General features: G+C 38.8%; 1 long non-coding RNA gene across 7 annotated transcripts in view; it reads left to right on the forward strand.

Annotated features, from left to right (window-relative positions):
• The first annotated feature begins 11,864 nt into the window (after window positions 1–11,864).
• The window catches only part of LOC138104199 (uncharacterized), a 59,819-nt gene continuing 57,277 nt past the window's right edge, over window positions 11,865–14,406 (forward strand). For all 7 annotated transcript variants that reach the window (XR_011147986.1, XR_011147980.1, XR_011147981.1 and 4 more), the window contains exon 1: window positions 11,865–11,936. This is a non-coding gene — a long non-coding RNA (uncharacterized lncRNA). The remainder of the gene's footprint in view (window positions 11,937–14,406) is intronic.

Raw genomic sequence — 14,406 nt, forward strand, 5'->3', positions numbered from 1 at the left:
TGTGTTCCTGGTCTGGAGTCAGCCCAGGCCCAAAGTCCAGGTTGGCTGTAGTGGCCAAGGCAGTATTTTGCTGCTTTTGCCCTGTTTAACCATATTTGCCATTGTCCCGAAGGAGTGAGAGAAAGTGTCTTTGTTCTTCACCACTGTCTGCAGATATTAGGTCACTTTGTGCTGTGGAGCAGGTGTCCAGCATCCTGGAGAACCCATCAGGAACCATAAAATATTTAGATCTGTTCTCACTTATGCCAAGCCTTATCTTCAATTTCCAAATTCCCAGAGTGACAAGAAGTAACTATGTACAGTCCTATTGCAGGCAGCTTTATCTGACACAATTCAAAGACGTGGAGAGATGCAGAGTGTCAGTTTACCTATATCCAATACTGCTGTGCATGCCATACCCACTTAGCAAGCTATTGCTGTTTTGAAAACATATTGATTTCATCCCTCCTTCAAAGACAGCAGAGAGATTATAAGCACCAAAGGTTTTGTGGGACTTTACATCTCCTGCAGGTGAAATCCCTCTCCCCAAAGAGAGGGCCTTACATCACAGAGCATTGTATCCCCAAAACAGGGAGCTGAAGGTGTTTGTTCTTGGATTTAGGCATGGCAGAGACAACAGTTAAATAATATAGGTTATGGGCTTTACAAATGTCCTATCATTTTCATTCACTTTAATTCTGCTACAATACAAGAGTTCCTCCAAATCTGTCCTTCGAAAGGCATATTCACAGATTCTAGAAAGTTCACAAGCACAGAGAAGGAGAGTCATTTTTACAGGAAAATACTCAATATCATGGTGCACAGCTTGGTATGTGGGGACCCCAAATCTGAGCAGTGAAAGGCAGCTCATCTCACTGCTCTGTGTCTTGGCTTTCCCACTCTCCACACATGGACAGGAGAGCCAAACTTACCCTTTTTCACGCCACTTTGGGATCTCCTGGTAACAAATGCTGCAAAATAACTAGAATTTGTCAAGGATCTTAGTAGTCACCCTGCTGTGACACGGTGCTGCTCTCTGTTGTTCCCCATGCCAGTGATGTCCCTTGTAACATATGTCCCTTAGGTGTTCAGACTTCTATAAAAGCAAGTGTCTTTAACCTCTAAGTACAGCCTGTAATGATATGGGCTGTCTTGAAAGCAGAGTTAGGGAATTCATGATTTGTCAAACCACAATCAGTTCACTGTATAACCTTAGTCCTTGAAAGTCCACTTAAGAAAAAAATCCCTTATGTTTTACCTAAAATGTAAGCTTTTTGTAGTCCAGTAGTCTTCAGGTGATATGCACAAAAGTGAAAGACATAGGAAAACGAACCTGTGGTTGCATTATGGTTCTTTTTGCTCCTTCCTATGATGTTTGGGTACATTGGCCAGTTTCAAAATAAATATAGTAAGAAAGTAAAGACCTCTGAAAGTTTTGTGAATGAAAAAAAAAATATTGAAGACCTTTCTCAGCTTAAATTAGGCGTTAATGAATCTACTTCATGATATGGATACACCAGTTTTAAATTTGTGGCATCATAGTACAAACATGAGACAAGCAGTATCACTTTATCACCCCTCATCACCTTATCCTTTATATCAGCCTGGAAACTGCATCTCAGTTGACTGTCAGCTGACAGACCTCATAAACATAATGGAGGCAACCTTGGATGAGTCACTTTACTTCTTTTTTCATTTAAAAAACTGGTATAATAATAATAATAATGATGATCTAATATGTATTTCACAGGGGCAAGTAGCTTAATTGTTTATGAAGTACTTCTAGATGAGGCCTGATGATGAAAGCACTGTGCAAGTGCAAAGTATTATTATTTTTTATTATAGTTTACAGCTACATAATTGATGAAATAGTCCAAACCTAATCCCACACAGACTCATTTCTGCATTATAAACCCTGATTATCCTCATGCACAGACAGCTGATACTTGACTTGTCCTGATGACATTAACTGCATCAATAGTCTCTTTTTTGTTGCTATTTCTATGTTCCAGATGCAGACCTACTCCTCCATTATCCTTTTTGTCTTTAAATTCAAATTATTTGCTCTAGTCACTAATGAATGCCAGCAAAACCTGGCTTTGGTATTAAATAACATCTTTAGGTGGCAGCTATCATTCTTTAATGATTTAAATTGCTTGGGCCCATAAAAGTCATTTAAGCTTTCCTGAAATCTATGGGTTGATGCCAACACAAAGCACCTGGAGAGTCCAGGCACCTTCATTTTTACCATGGTCTCTGCATGGGGAAGAGTGGCCACACTTTAGCTGGGGAAGAGAGGATAGAGGCAGTGGACAAGGCAAATAAATCCCTGTAAAGTTCCTGAAGCCGAAGCAACGGAGGAGAGTGAGTTAAGGGGCCAGGCCATTAACAGCAGATAATGGAGTCCTGGTCAGATCCTTTACATGATTTCTTCCCATTTATTTGTCAGACTCCAGAATGCTGACAGTGCCAACTAATACCTTAGGACTGTCAGATTGTTGTTGGATTCCCTCTTTGCCATATGGGCAAAGAAAATGTTTTTATTGTTACACTGAGATTTTAGTTTGTCAAGCCTCTTACAGATTTATCACGTTTGGCACTCTCACTTCCCAGAAGTTTTGTGGAGAATAGTAGCAGACATCTCTGAGGCCCTGACCCACAAACACCTAACATCCAGATCCTTATTCCTTCCATGAACCAGAATGACTGGATTTCATCTCTGTTGGTAGGATGACAGGAAGAGTAGGAAACGTGATGCCAAAAGCTGACAGTCCTTCATGAGCTAAAGAAAGGTTTCTGTTCAGAAGAAAACTGTGGAATGAAGTGCACCAAACCCTGGATTTAAATCAGCTAAGATAAGCCCAGAACTGAGCCTTTTCCTCTGTATGAATCTAACAACCTGCTTGGAAATTGTGAAATAGAGTTCAGAATCCCTAATTCAGAGCTCACAGACCAGTCATACAAATGCCTTGTCTGGGGACACGTAAGAAGGGCTTTTTCAAGAGAAAGAAGGGTATGGAGAAAGATAGAAAATGACAGACTAATCAGGGTTGTGAGGAAAGCAAACTTGAATGCAGAGAGTAATAGAATTAAAGCTCTTCTTGACCTTTTATCCAGTTTGCTTTCACACTGAAGAGCTCTTAAAGAGATTTATCTTAAGACAGTGGCAAACAAAAATCTGCAAAGAAACTCCCAAGTGGCAAACTGAGTTCCTGACCTGTGTCTGGTGTCTTTGCTGGCTTATAGATTCCAGTTGCTCTGTGTGAGCCTAGAGCCATACAAGGATATCACAGAAAATACAAACCATTAACAGGAGACATTGTCAGGCATGTTGATGTTGTCTTCCAGCAGAAAGGAAGACTGGAAGGTGCTACTGCAATGCCAAATCCCTTCTTTGTTGGTGCACCTGTAAGAGAAGTCAGATTTTTCAGTAAAATAAGACTTCCTCTTCTTCCTGAACGCAACAATGAGGTCTCACGATGGGAATCAGTGCTGCTGGGTGGGTCTTATGTCAATGGGCCTACTGCAGGACTGTGTTGGGTATGGAGATAGGCAAGCCCAGGTTTCACAGGACAGAAAATTAAAGAGTGTTACAAGAGCCTCTGGGTATCCTGTTTATTTAGAGATTCTAAAAGAGAGTCTGAGTGTTGACAGCACCCCTACTGTGACTGAGGGTAAGTTTCTTTAAGGGTTACAAGAATTTATAAATAATCTTTCCCCTACCACTTCTCTGTGTGAGGAAAAAATTATCCTCTTGCTGAAAATACACAAACAAATGAAGTTTTGCGGTTTTAGGAATGACAATGTCACAGATTTTTACAGTCAAGTGTGGGTAATCACAGTGTTTGAGTTTGCTTGCTTTATTTTTTTTTCCTTCAAAACCCTTCATGTCTGTTTAATTTGTCTCAGGTTTTACCTGGGGTCTCGTTACACCGATTTACAATTTTCCTGGTGCCCTGTGTTCTCAGTATTTCAGGGGCTCTTGGGAACTTCATTTGTGCTGTCCAAACGTTGACTGAAAGGGAGTGACAAAGGAAAAGATGGTTCTTTGTAATCTCTAATGGCAAACAGTCCTGACACCCTGAGAGACCCACAAACCTGACTGAAGAAAAAAAAGTCAGGATACACAGACTGTCATCCTCAGCACTAACAGTGTAAAAGGGGACAGGGGCTTGCTAGGGGAGCTTAACTAGCTTGTTTCCATGGCAGCAAGTTTGCAAATGTATAACTAGCTACAACCCTTGTTAAGAAGAACTTATTAACATAGATCTGTCCTGAAATCAGGAGAGGTACCAAAAGGTAATGGCTCACAGAGCAATTCTAACTGCAGAATTACATTTCCCATTTCCTGTATCCTCTTGCCCTTTTCACTGTACAGATCTCCTGCCAATCTCGTAAATACTCAATTCTTTCAAAGTAAAGGAGATGTAGAAAAGGCTACATACAGATGTGTGCTACACATCTGCTAGGTGGAAAAACTGAGAGCCTGAAGAATGCATGATAAATCTTTCTCCATTCTGTACACTCTCATAGACAAAAGGATTTAAACCAAGTGGCACTAAATGTTCCTTTTTTCTAAAAATGCTAGGAAATCAAATACAATCTTAATTTTACAATCATGTCTATATGTACCCCTTCCTTATTTTTTGTTTTCTTGTCTTGCTCTTCCTTAGCAGAGTTGGTAAATGTTTACATTCTCATAATCCTCTGATGCTTTTCAAAGTAGATTCCACTTCATTATCCCCAAGTTATGGTATCATAGAGAAATGCCATATAAATGGTGGTCTTCCAGTATTCATGTACCAAACCGAAAGTTAAAAGTTAGAACAAGAATGCAGCCAAGAGATTTGGACTACGTATCTCTTACTCTGCTTCATCTGTCCCTGCCTTGGCTTTCCCTACAGAAGAGGATGTGTTGCCTTGCAGAAAGATGTGGGCAGACCCAAGGTTATATGCTAGAGTAGCTGAGGCCTTGCAAGCTGGGCAGTTGCAAGGAAGTGTTGAGGTTAATGGCCAAAGCAAACTTCAGTCTTGCCCCTGGAGGGAGAGAGTCTGACCTGATAGCTCAGATTCAAAAAGCTCCTCCAGAAAAGCACAGAAAACTTTCCAGTGGCACAGGTAGATCCCTTTTTGCTCTTGCACATGTTCATTTGATACCTTCTGCCAGCGTTGTCAGTCAGTTGCAGCCAGAGGAAAAAATAGCTTTGTGCATACTGTAGTTGATGGAGAGAATATCTTCTGTCAGGGTTCCTTGTTCCAGTCTCAGCACGAATCTTTACTTTCTGCTTTATTTGTACAGGGAACTCCCCTTGGCATCAAAAGGGCTCTCTCTCCAGAGAGAGCACTCCTATAGCAGTTGTGGAAGAAGCAGCTGGGTCTTATAGAATTGTAATTGTATAATGAATATGGGAGCTGTTTTGCTTCTGCAGGATACTGTGCTAAGCTTTTAGTCCTCTGGCAATCCAGCTGTGGAGCTCCACCCTTCACTATCTAGTCTGTGGGCTGATTTTTGTCCCTTAGGAAGACAATCAGTCAGTCTTGATCCAGATTTGTTGGGTTTCTTTTCTTTTCTTTTCTTTTCTTTTCTTTTCTTTTCTTTTCTTTTCTTTTCTTTTCTTTTCTTTTCTTTTCTTTTCTTTTCTTTTCTTTTCTTTTCTTTTCTTTTTTCTTTTCTTTTCTTTTCTTTTCTTTTCTTTTCTTTTCTTTTCTTTTCTTTTCTTTTCTTTTCTCTTCTTTTCTTTTCTCTTCTTTTCTTTTCTTTTCCTTTTTTCTTTTCTTTTCTTTTCTTTTCTTTTCTTTTCTTTTCTTTTCTTTTCTTTTCTTTTCTTTTCTTTTCTTTTCTCTTCTCTTCTCTTCTCTTCTCTTCTCTTCTCTTCTTTTCTCTTCTTTTCTCTTCTTTTCTCTTCTTTTCCTTTCCTTTCTCTTCTTTTCCTTTCCTTTCCTTTCTTCTTTTCTTTTCTTTTCTTTTCTTTTCTTTTCTTTTCTTTTCTTTTCTTTTCTTTTCTTTTCTTTTCTTTTCTTTTCTTTTCTTTTCTTTTCTTTTCTTTTCTCTTCTCTTCTCTTCTCTTCTCTTCTTTTCTCTTCTCTTCTTTTCTTTTCTCTTCTTTTCTCTTCTTTTCTCTTCTTTTCCTTTCCTTTCCTCTTTTCTTTTCTTTTCTTTTCTTTTCTTTTCTTTTCTTTTCTTTTCTTTTCTTTTCTTTTCTTTTCTTTTCTTTTCTTTTCTTTTCTTTTCTTTTCTTTTCTTTTCTTTTCTTTTCTTTTCTTTTCTTTTCTTTCTGTATTAAAGTATGTGAATAGTTCCTGTTATTTCTGCAGAGAAGTATTTTGCAGCCTTGACTCCAGTGGTCATCACAGTATTCTTGTGAGCTCTAAGTTGTAGAATTTGTTCTAGAAGAGAGCCTAGTGGTGGTCATGTCGTGTCAGGAGGGAAGACTGCCCACCTTAAGTGACATGACATCAATGGACATCTTGATGGACCTTTTGATGGCCCTTTCATCCTGTATCCTTTTTCTCTTGACTTCTGCCATGGTCAAGTCACCTGAGGTTGTAGGACTGTGTCCCTAATCCACAGCCACACAGAAGTACCCACTGTCTCGTTTCAAAATCCTGCAGAGGTCAGAAGATTTTCCTGGGGAATGTGACATGCAGGAGGAAGGAGCCAGTGGGACAGACAGTCAGCAATATGCAGGACTTGCACAGCAGCATGGGGAGCTAGGACCAAGGCAGGTGCTACCCCATGGCAGCGAGCATCTGCTTGTTAAAGTCACAAAGAAAATTTATTGCAAAGAAGAGATTTGAACTTGTTTCTCCCAAGCCTCTGAGTTATTGCAAGAGGATAAGCACAGAAAATGCCCATGGACCTCAGTACTCACTCGTTTCCAGGTGGGCCCCCTCCATGTCCCAGCGTGATAAAAAATATTGCAAGCTCTTCACAGGTGTGAGAAAACAGGTTTTCAGAGCTCTGCAGGGAAGTCCCTGCAGCCATTTCAGCCTGTTTCCTGAAGGCTGCCTTCATGGGAGAAGAGGTGTGTCAGAATTGGGCAATTTAGGCTCTTTGGCATTTTTCTCTAGGTGCCCCAGGCAGAGCACACCATTTTGCATGCAGTGCCATGTGGTGTCCCTGCAGTGGCACCTTCAAGGCTTAAGGAGGACTGTGTGGAACTCAGTGCCACGTTGACTTGCTGGTTTCTGACTCACTGACAGCTTTAGCTACAACTTGGAGGGACATGAACCTTTCTGTGGACTATTGAAAAGTCTAGTGCAGGTCTTGATATGTGTTTTCTGGAGACAAGCATACTGATACCCAGATGAAAATAAATCCATCAGAATTAAGAGAGCCAAGCAGAATTAAGAGTGGCTGGAAAAAGAAGACCACAAATTTCCAGCATCTAAAATGCAATTACAGGACAGCATGCTTGCAAAAAATTGTTGGAGCAACCTAGTGAATCAGAGAATTGACAATGTTCTGTCTTCATTTCATTTTTTCTTAATATATAGAGACTTATATTATTAGGCAAAAAGACCTCTCTGTTTATAATGCTGGTTGCTTTTGTTCCCCTTCTCAGAAAAAGGAAACATTTGGAAAAATTAAATAACCTGATGATGTCTTGATTCAATATTTGCAGTGAACAGTCTGGGCTGATGGTACTTCTTGCAGAACAAAGAGGCAGACAAAACACAATGAATACCCAGGATGGCTGAAACCCAAGGTATTTTGGACTCAGAAGCAGGAATAAGCTTTTAATTGGTGTTGAAAAATAAACTAGGCAAAGAAATAGAATAAATAATAAATATGTCTTGTGGCAGCACAGCAAGAGTCTTCTTGTTTGCTTGCTTCTAAAGATGGCCAGTACATCGTGTTCTTCCCACACAAGTTCCAAACAACTTTGTTTGGACTGAGAAATTTAAATCCATGTTTCTAAAACAAATCTATCTAAATATTTTTATATTAACAGCAGCACAAGAAAACCCAGCCTGCCTGCACTTTCTACACAGCAGTGATGTGTTATTGTTATTGTTGCTATTAATTTCAGCTGCTATTATTGCTGGTGACAGCAGAAGACAGTCCACAGCCACTGCATCTCATCCTCTGCTGGAGGAGACCATCCCTGCTCCAGGCAGGCTGTAGCATATAGATAGGATAGAAAATATTATCCCCACAGTTCTGCAGACCTCTAATGAAATGGTGACAGAACAATCTTACTGCAAACTCAAGAAACACATCTCAGGACCACAGTCCTAATAAACACACAACAGTATTTGTATGCAAGTCGAAATGACAGGTTTAGAACAGCTGCCTTTAGATATAAAAAAAAAACCAACAAAACCTTTGTAAACTTGGCCCAAAGCACTTAGGCTTCTTTAACAATTGAGAAAAAAATTTTAAAAAACAAAGGTCCCTTCGTCCTTCCACTGAAGAAGCCAAAAGGTGAGACTTAATCTAACTCTACAGTTTTTAGGGTCCCCTTAGAGTCCAAACTGTGTTCAGAAAGAAATGACATTTGCTGATCAACTACATTTTTAACACACAAAATGGCTACAGGAGCAACAGTGATGTAATTCTGTTGGTATCGTGAAGTGGGGAGTGATGGAGTAAAAGTATCACTACATACCCAGGGGAGTATTTATCTCTTAGTTTTCCTGCCAGCCCATTTTCTCTCCAGTTATAGAAGTTCATCTCCTTCTTAATAAAATCAGTAAATTAAGAAGAATAGTAAATCAGTAAATCAGTAGATTAAAAGAGAAAATCAGTAAATTAAGAACAAGGATAATTCCATCTCCTTTATTAAAAAAGCTGTAAGACATCTCATTTATTCTGAGTGTTGCAGGCATAAAACTTAAGAAAAATAATTTACTAGAGATGGTTGGATCTTTGGAACAAAATGCCTTCATCTTGAAGGGCACACTGATTTTTCCAATTAAATATTTAGCAAAAAGTTGAATCTATTCCTATTATTTTTCAAGCCTTATGAAAAGTGTTACTCCATTAAAAATTAAGATTATTAAAATGATTATTAAAAGTGATTAGCAGAAGGGAAAATATCCATAATCATTAGCCTGGATTTCTTAATAATATTCACTGAGAAAATCTACAGGTAAAGGTTATAAAAAAAAATTTAATGGAATGGAAAATTGCCCTACATTTTTCAAAAGAGAACAATTTTTCTTTCTGAAGACTTTTTTGTGTGTGTGTGAGTAGGCAAATGAAACTGTTTTTAATGGTTTCCTCAAGCTTTCTCCAGAAAATTCAACTTGTGTTTTAAGCTAAGGGCTATTTCAATTATTCCTTGCATATAGAATTGCTCTTCTATAAGGAAAAATATTTTTTCAGGATAACAGGAAGAGGGGGGAAAAAGGAGGCTTTTGTGCATACCAGGAAGCATCTGATTATCATAAATGAGCTAATGGATCCAAGGCATATCCGAGATGGGGATTCATCTCACTTGCTCTCAGACGTTTGAAAGTTATCTGAGGTGGCTTAATTCTGTCTATAACCAATGGAGGGAGCCAAGAGTCACGGGCTGACAATTCACTGTCCTCAATTAGTGCCTCTGATAGATGGGATGTGCTTCCTTCGGGGTACACCTACACTCCTAGCTTGGATGCTGGTGGAACCTGGATAAATCCAAATTTCAGGTGAATCCTTCTCTGTCTGCTTCTCTCTAAGCATTCCTACCAGCACACAGGAACCTCTGCCTATTTCTATAGTGGAAAAGAAATTATCAAAGCTGCTTGAGCAACAAAACAAAAAGACATTGCTTTGATATGTACAGCAAAAATATGTGGGTAATGTTTCCTGGCTGTGGAGACAAGTGAATGCCTCTTTTATTTAGATGGTAGTAATTTCTACTGACTCAGAGTACTTCTCAACTGCTTTTTTAGCTGTCACCCTAAATTTATGGCAATTAGATATGCAATTTAGTTTTCTTTTTAAATTTTCCAGCATATGCAGTAAGTGAATTCTAAGGGTTTTACATCTCCAGTGTGATAATGATTCAGAGCAATGGATAAAGAAAGAAAATGCCTTTATGCCATAAATGGAAAAAATTGTGTGTAATCTTAAAATGTACTCTATTATCAGTGAAAAGTTCTTACACTTGGAAAGGTACTTCACAGGATGACTCTGAATTGTTTATATCTTCCCACCTTGCAATATTATTCATGCATGCCTTGTCTGCCCATTCAGTCCATCTTCTCCTCTGCAGATGATGCTTGTTTGCAAAGAAAGAAGCTGTAATAAAGTTAAGCCTCTCTTTAAACTGACAATTCAGAATTTTGAAGGAGACCTGACATCAGCAGAAAAATAATCAATCTCCTTGCTATTTAGTTTAATTTCATGCAAATCTTGTTCCCTTCCCCTTCTCAGGCTTTGCACAAGCAGATCTGGACAGATCTGGCCTTTTGTTTTTACTTGCAGCTTGTGGTGCCATACAATAATGACAAAACCTCAGCTTAAAAATCAAAGCCCAAACTGTAGTCTTTAACTTTTTGGAGCTCCTGCTCACTGAGCTATGTATAACTCTCCCTGTGTTGTCTGGCTGAGTCTGCAGCAGCTGCTGCTGCAGAGCTGCGTGGGAGACACACCAAGGTGTGGTGCTGGAGTTATTGCAGTGAGTCCTGTCTGATGGGCTGTGAAGTCAGCGGATTTCCATCCTGTGGGCCTCTAGAAGTGCTTTCCTCTACAAATATGCTGAAAGAGCAGCAGTTCTTCTACCATAAACCCAGGGTTTTTTTTTGTTTTGTTGTTTTGTTTGTTTTTTTTTTTTTTTTTTTTTTTTTTGATTTGCAAAGAGAAAGAAAATTCTAATTGCTACTCAAGAATGTGAGCAAAAACACTCAGGCAAAGCCAGCAGTTTATAATCTGGAATAAGTACACACTCCCAGAACAAGCTATATTTGCAAGGAAAATTTGACACAGGATTAAGGAAGAGAGGGATGAAACTCTAAATACATGTCCATACATGACTGCAAAGAGGAAAGTCTTGAAGGTTGTGAGTGATCCTGGGATTTGTAGACACAGTTTCTAAGCAAAGCTAAACAGTTTTAAAACATTAGCCACTGAATCTCACCCCTACCATCATCTGAAAAACAAGTCAAAGACCTTGATCAGAGTCTTGGACTTCTGGATTATACTTTTTAACTGTGATAGAAGAAAAGATACTACTACCTGAATCTTTTGCCCCAACAGTCATTTATTTCCCTCTCACCTCCCCTGATACCTTTTAAAAGATAACTCATCCAGGTTTCTCAGAAAGAAGTCTTAAGTCTCCTTCCTGTGTAGAGAAGCTGGTCATACAGCAATTTTTGTGTCTTCTGTCTACAGTAACATCACAACTTAATGTATTGTAAACCCCAGACTGCTCTCCTGAAACATGAGAAAAACTTCCTACCCTTGCCTTCTCTCCTAAAGGGATGTGTGTGTGTGTGCATGTGTAATACACCTGGGTTTCTGCCAGTGGATAACCTTACTGATAGTTTGGAAGCCCTAATAAAATTATGATGTCCTTTCAGAATAACAGTTGCTGTTCTTAAGTGGTCCTTGACATTTAAAAATGTTATATACTTTGATTTACCATTTGGTTAATCTTGCTAGTTAAAAGATCATTGCTAGACTAATGCACCCCCACTTCTCAAAAATCCCATGAAAAACCCCATAAACTCCTGTTGTGGTCTAACCCCAGCTGGTAACTAAGTATCCCCAGTTAAAACCAGCACAATTTAACACCCAGGCAACAAACAACAGCCATGACTATATCCAAATCCTCTCTGTCTTTGTATTGCCCGCAAACCAATAATAATAAGCAGTTCAATATGGATGGTATTAAAGCAGATTAGAAACAGCTGTTCACAGGGGCTGAACCAGATTTGCAACTGATATAAATCAGGGAAAAACCAATGGCTTTGGCTGTGTGTGGTGGATACCCTCTGAAGATTTGGGCTGCTGCTTTTCATGTCTAGTGGGTTTTTCCTTGCAATTTCCTATTTTAAATGGCTTATAAATGACTTATGCTTTAGACAGAAAAGGCAGCAATAGTCGGCTGGTTTTGTTGGACAGAATTTGTGCCAAGGCTATTACCTCAAATGGTTTGCATCAGTAAATTTGGGAGGAGATAATTTTAAAGAGTTACTAGTGATGATAAGCTTTTTTTGCTGCTCCCCGAGAAGTAAGGGCACTTCTCATGTAAGCAACTTAGCAAAGTTTCAAGCTATTGTTTAATTAAATAATGTATGTGAGAAAGAGCTAATGTAAGAGAAGAAGGCTGAGTATAGCAGTTCCTTGTCTTTCTAGGAGCTGAAAGGCTTGCCATGGTTTTACACAGTGCAAAAGTGGGGCTATTTTCCCAGAAGACAAGTACATAAAACAAACAGCTATGTTTGTAAAGCAAATCCTGCTTTCTTCATCATTCTGGAAATATTTTAATGTTAGTATAAAAACCAGGAATCATTTCCAACAGCAGTAACTGATATCTGCTTATTACTGTATACTTCTCTGTTATAATCTCTGTGAGGCAATTAGAAAAAGCCTTTAATGTGCAGCTCTAACTATTTATCATTTCACTAGGCTAAATATTTGCAAATGATGAAGAGGACTCTAAATTTCTAGGCCAGACTTGAGAGTAGGAGTTTAGCATTTGATTTTTTTTGTTTGGGTTTTGGTGAGGGTTTATTTGTTGGGGTTTTTTTAGTGTCTTAAGGATGGGACTCTTAACTATGCAGAACAGAAGAGACTAAATTTTTCTACAAATTTTGGTAAAGAAAACTTAGATGGCAAATCTGTGCAACTGCAACTTATAAATTTCTTCTGTAGCTTTCCATAGGGCAATTCAGATGGGAAGGGATGTGGGGTGGTCTCTAGCTGAGCTTAGTGGTTAGAGCAACTTGTTCAGGGCTTGATTGAATTATGTCTCAGATTTTCAAGGATGAAGATTCTGCAAGCTGTGTTCAACATTTAGAACGGTCAGTTATCTGCATAATGAAAACTTTGTCTAGAGACAGTGGCAGTCTATCCTGGTTCAATTTAGGAGCCCTGTTTTTCCTTTCTTTCTATACATCTTTGGGGAGGGAGGACACATATCCCTCTTCTTGGTATTCTCCTCATAGGCATAAAGTTACTTTTAAGTCTTTCCTAAGCTTTCTCCTGTTCCAGGATAGGGTTGATTCCTATGCAACCTCATTCTGAGTCCAGGAATCACATTGGGTGGTTTAGTTTTTGTTTGGTTTTGATTGGGGTGAGGGGGCTGAGGAGTGGTTTCAAACTGAGCAACCAAACTAAAATGTTCAGGAAATATTAACCCCATTTTGTCTCTCTAAGTAATCTACTCTACACACCTGTCTGTATATAAATGCACAAGTGTGTAATGAGAAGCAATAGTAAGCATGTGTTAAGCTTTTCATCTTGCCTTTTTTCCCCTATCCTTTGTTTTCCTTTTTTTTTTTTTTAATTGTCAATTCTTCAGAAACTGAATTTTCTAATTTGACTCTACTAAACTTAAGCCAGTGGCTAAGGATCTCATTTGTGGTACTTGAGTGTGAGCAAAATAGTTGTCACTATTAGAAATATCAACATTGTTTTATGACAGCAAAATCCTGTTTTATGACAGCAAATAATGAGATTACTTCGTTCTCTGCAACTGTCCCCAGCCTTTGTCACTGGCTACAGCACCAACTCAGGAGATTATTTAGCCTAAAAATAATATTTAATCCAATTGTACCTGAAGAGAGGTTTTGAGGTAGATGGAATCACTGCATTTGTCATACAGTATTGTCTTGTAGTCCTCACAGCAGTGCAAAGAGGAGGCCAGAGTGTGTTTGTGTTCATGGTTTTTGCACTATTAAGTTGATATTTGGTAGGATACAAAAGCAGTCAAACAAGATGGACAGGTCCTTGATGGCCACTGCCTTACAGCCCAGCATGATACAGAACTATTTCATGGGAATATGACAAACAAAAATGGAATACATAATCAGGCTTTCTTTCAAAAATGATGCACCTGTCAAGATCTTTTGACACAAAGAATTAAAATATTCCAAATATTTGAAATTATCCAAAAATTATTTGTCTCAAATTTCCTGCTAAGTAGCTACATAATGGGAGAGCTGGAAAAGACAGGAAATTTCACCTGCTGGGTGAAAATTAATACCTTCTTTCTATCAAGACAAAATAAATAAAATTGAGATTTTTTTTTTTTTTTTTTTTGTGAGCTGCTGTTTCTAAGAGAAAAGAACTACCTCTTAACTTTAGAGACATTGACAGATCGTGATTCCTAAATTGGAAACCAGGTACCAGCTGTGGTCCTGCTGTCTTCAACATACACTTGACTCTGCCATGGTCTGCAGTGGCTCCTCCGAGTACAATGGATCAGCTGACTGACTCTAGCTCTTCAAACACTCCTGTGAATGCAGGACGAGGGTTCACACTGAAAACAA

This window comes from Aphelocoma coerulescens, chromosome 1A (genome assembly GCF_041296385.1).
Source record: "Aphelocoma coerulescens isolate FSJ_1873_10779 chromosome 1A, UR_Acoe_1.0, whole genome shotgun sequence".
NCBI lineage: Eukaryota > Metazoa > Chordata > Aves > Passeriformes > Corvidae > Aphelocoma > Aphelocoma coerulescens.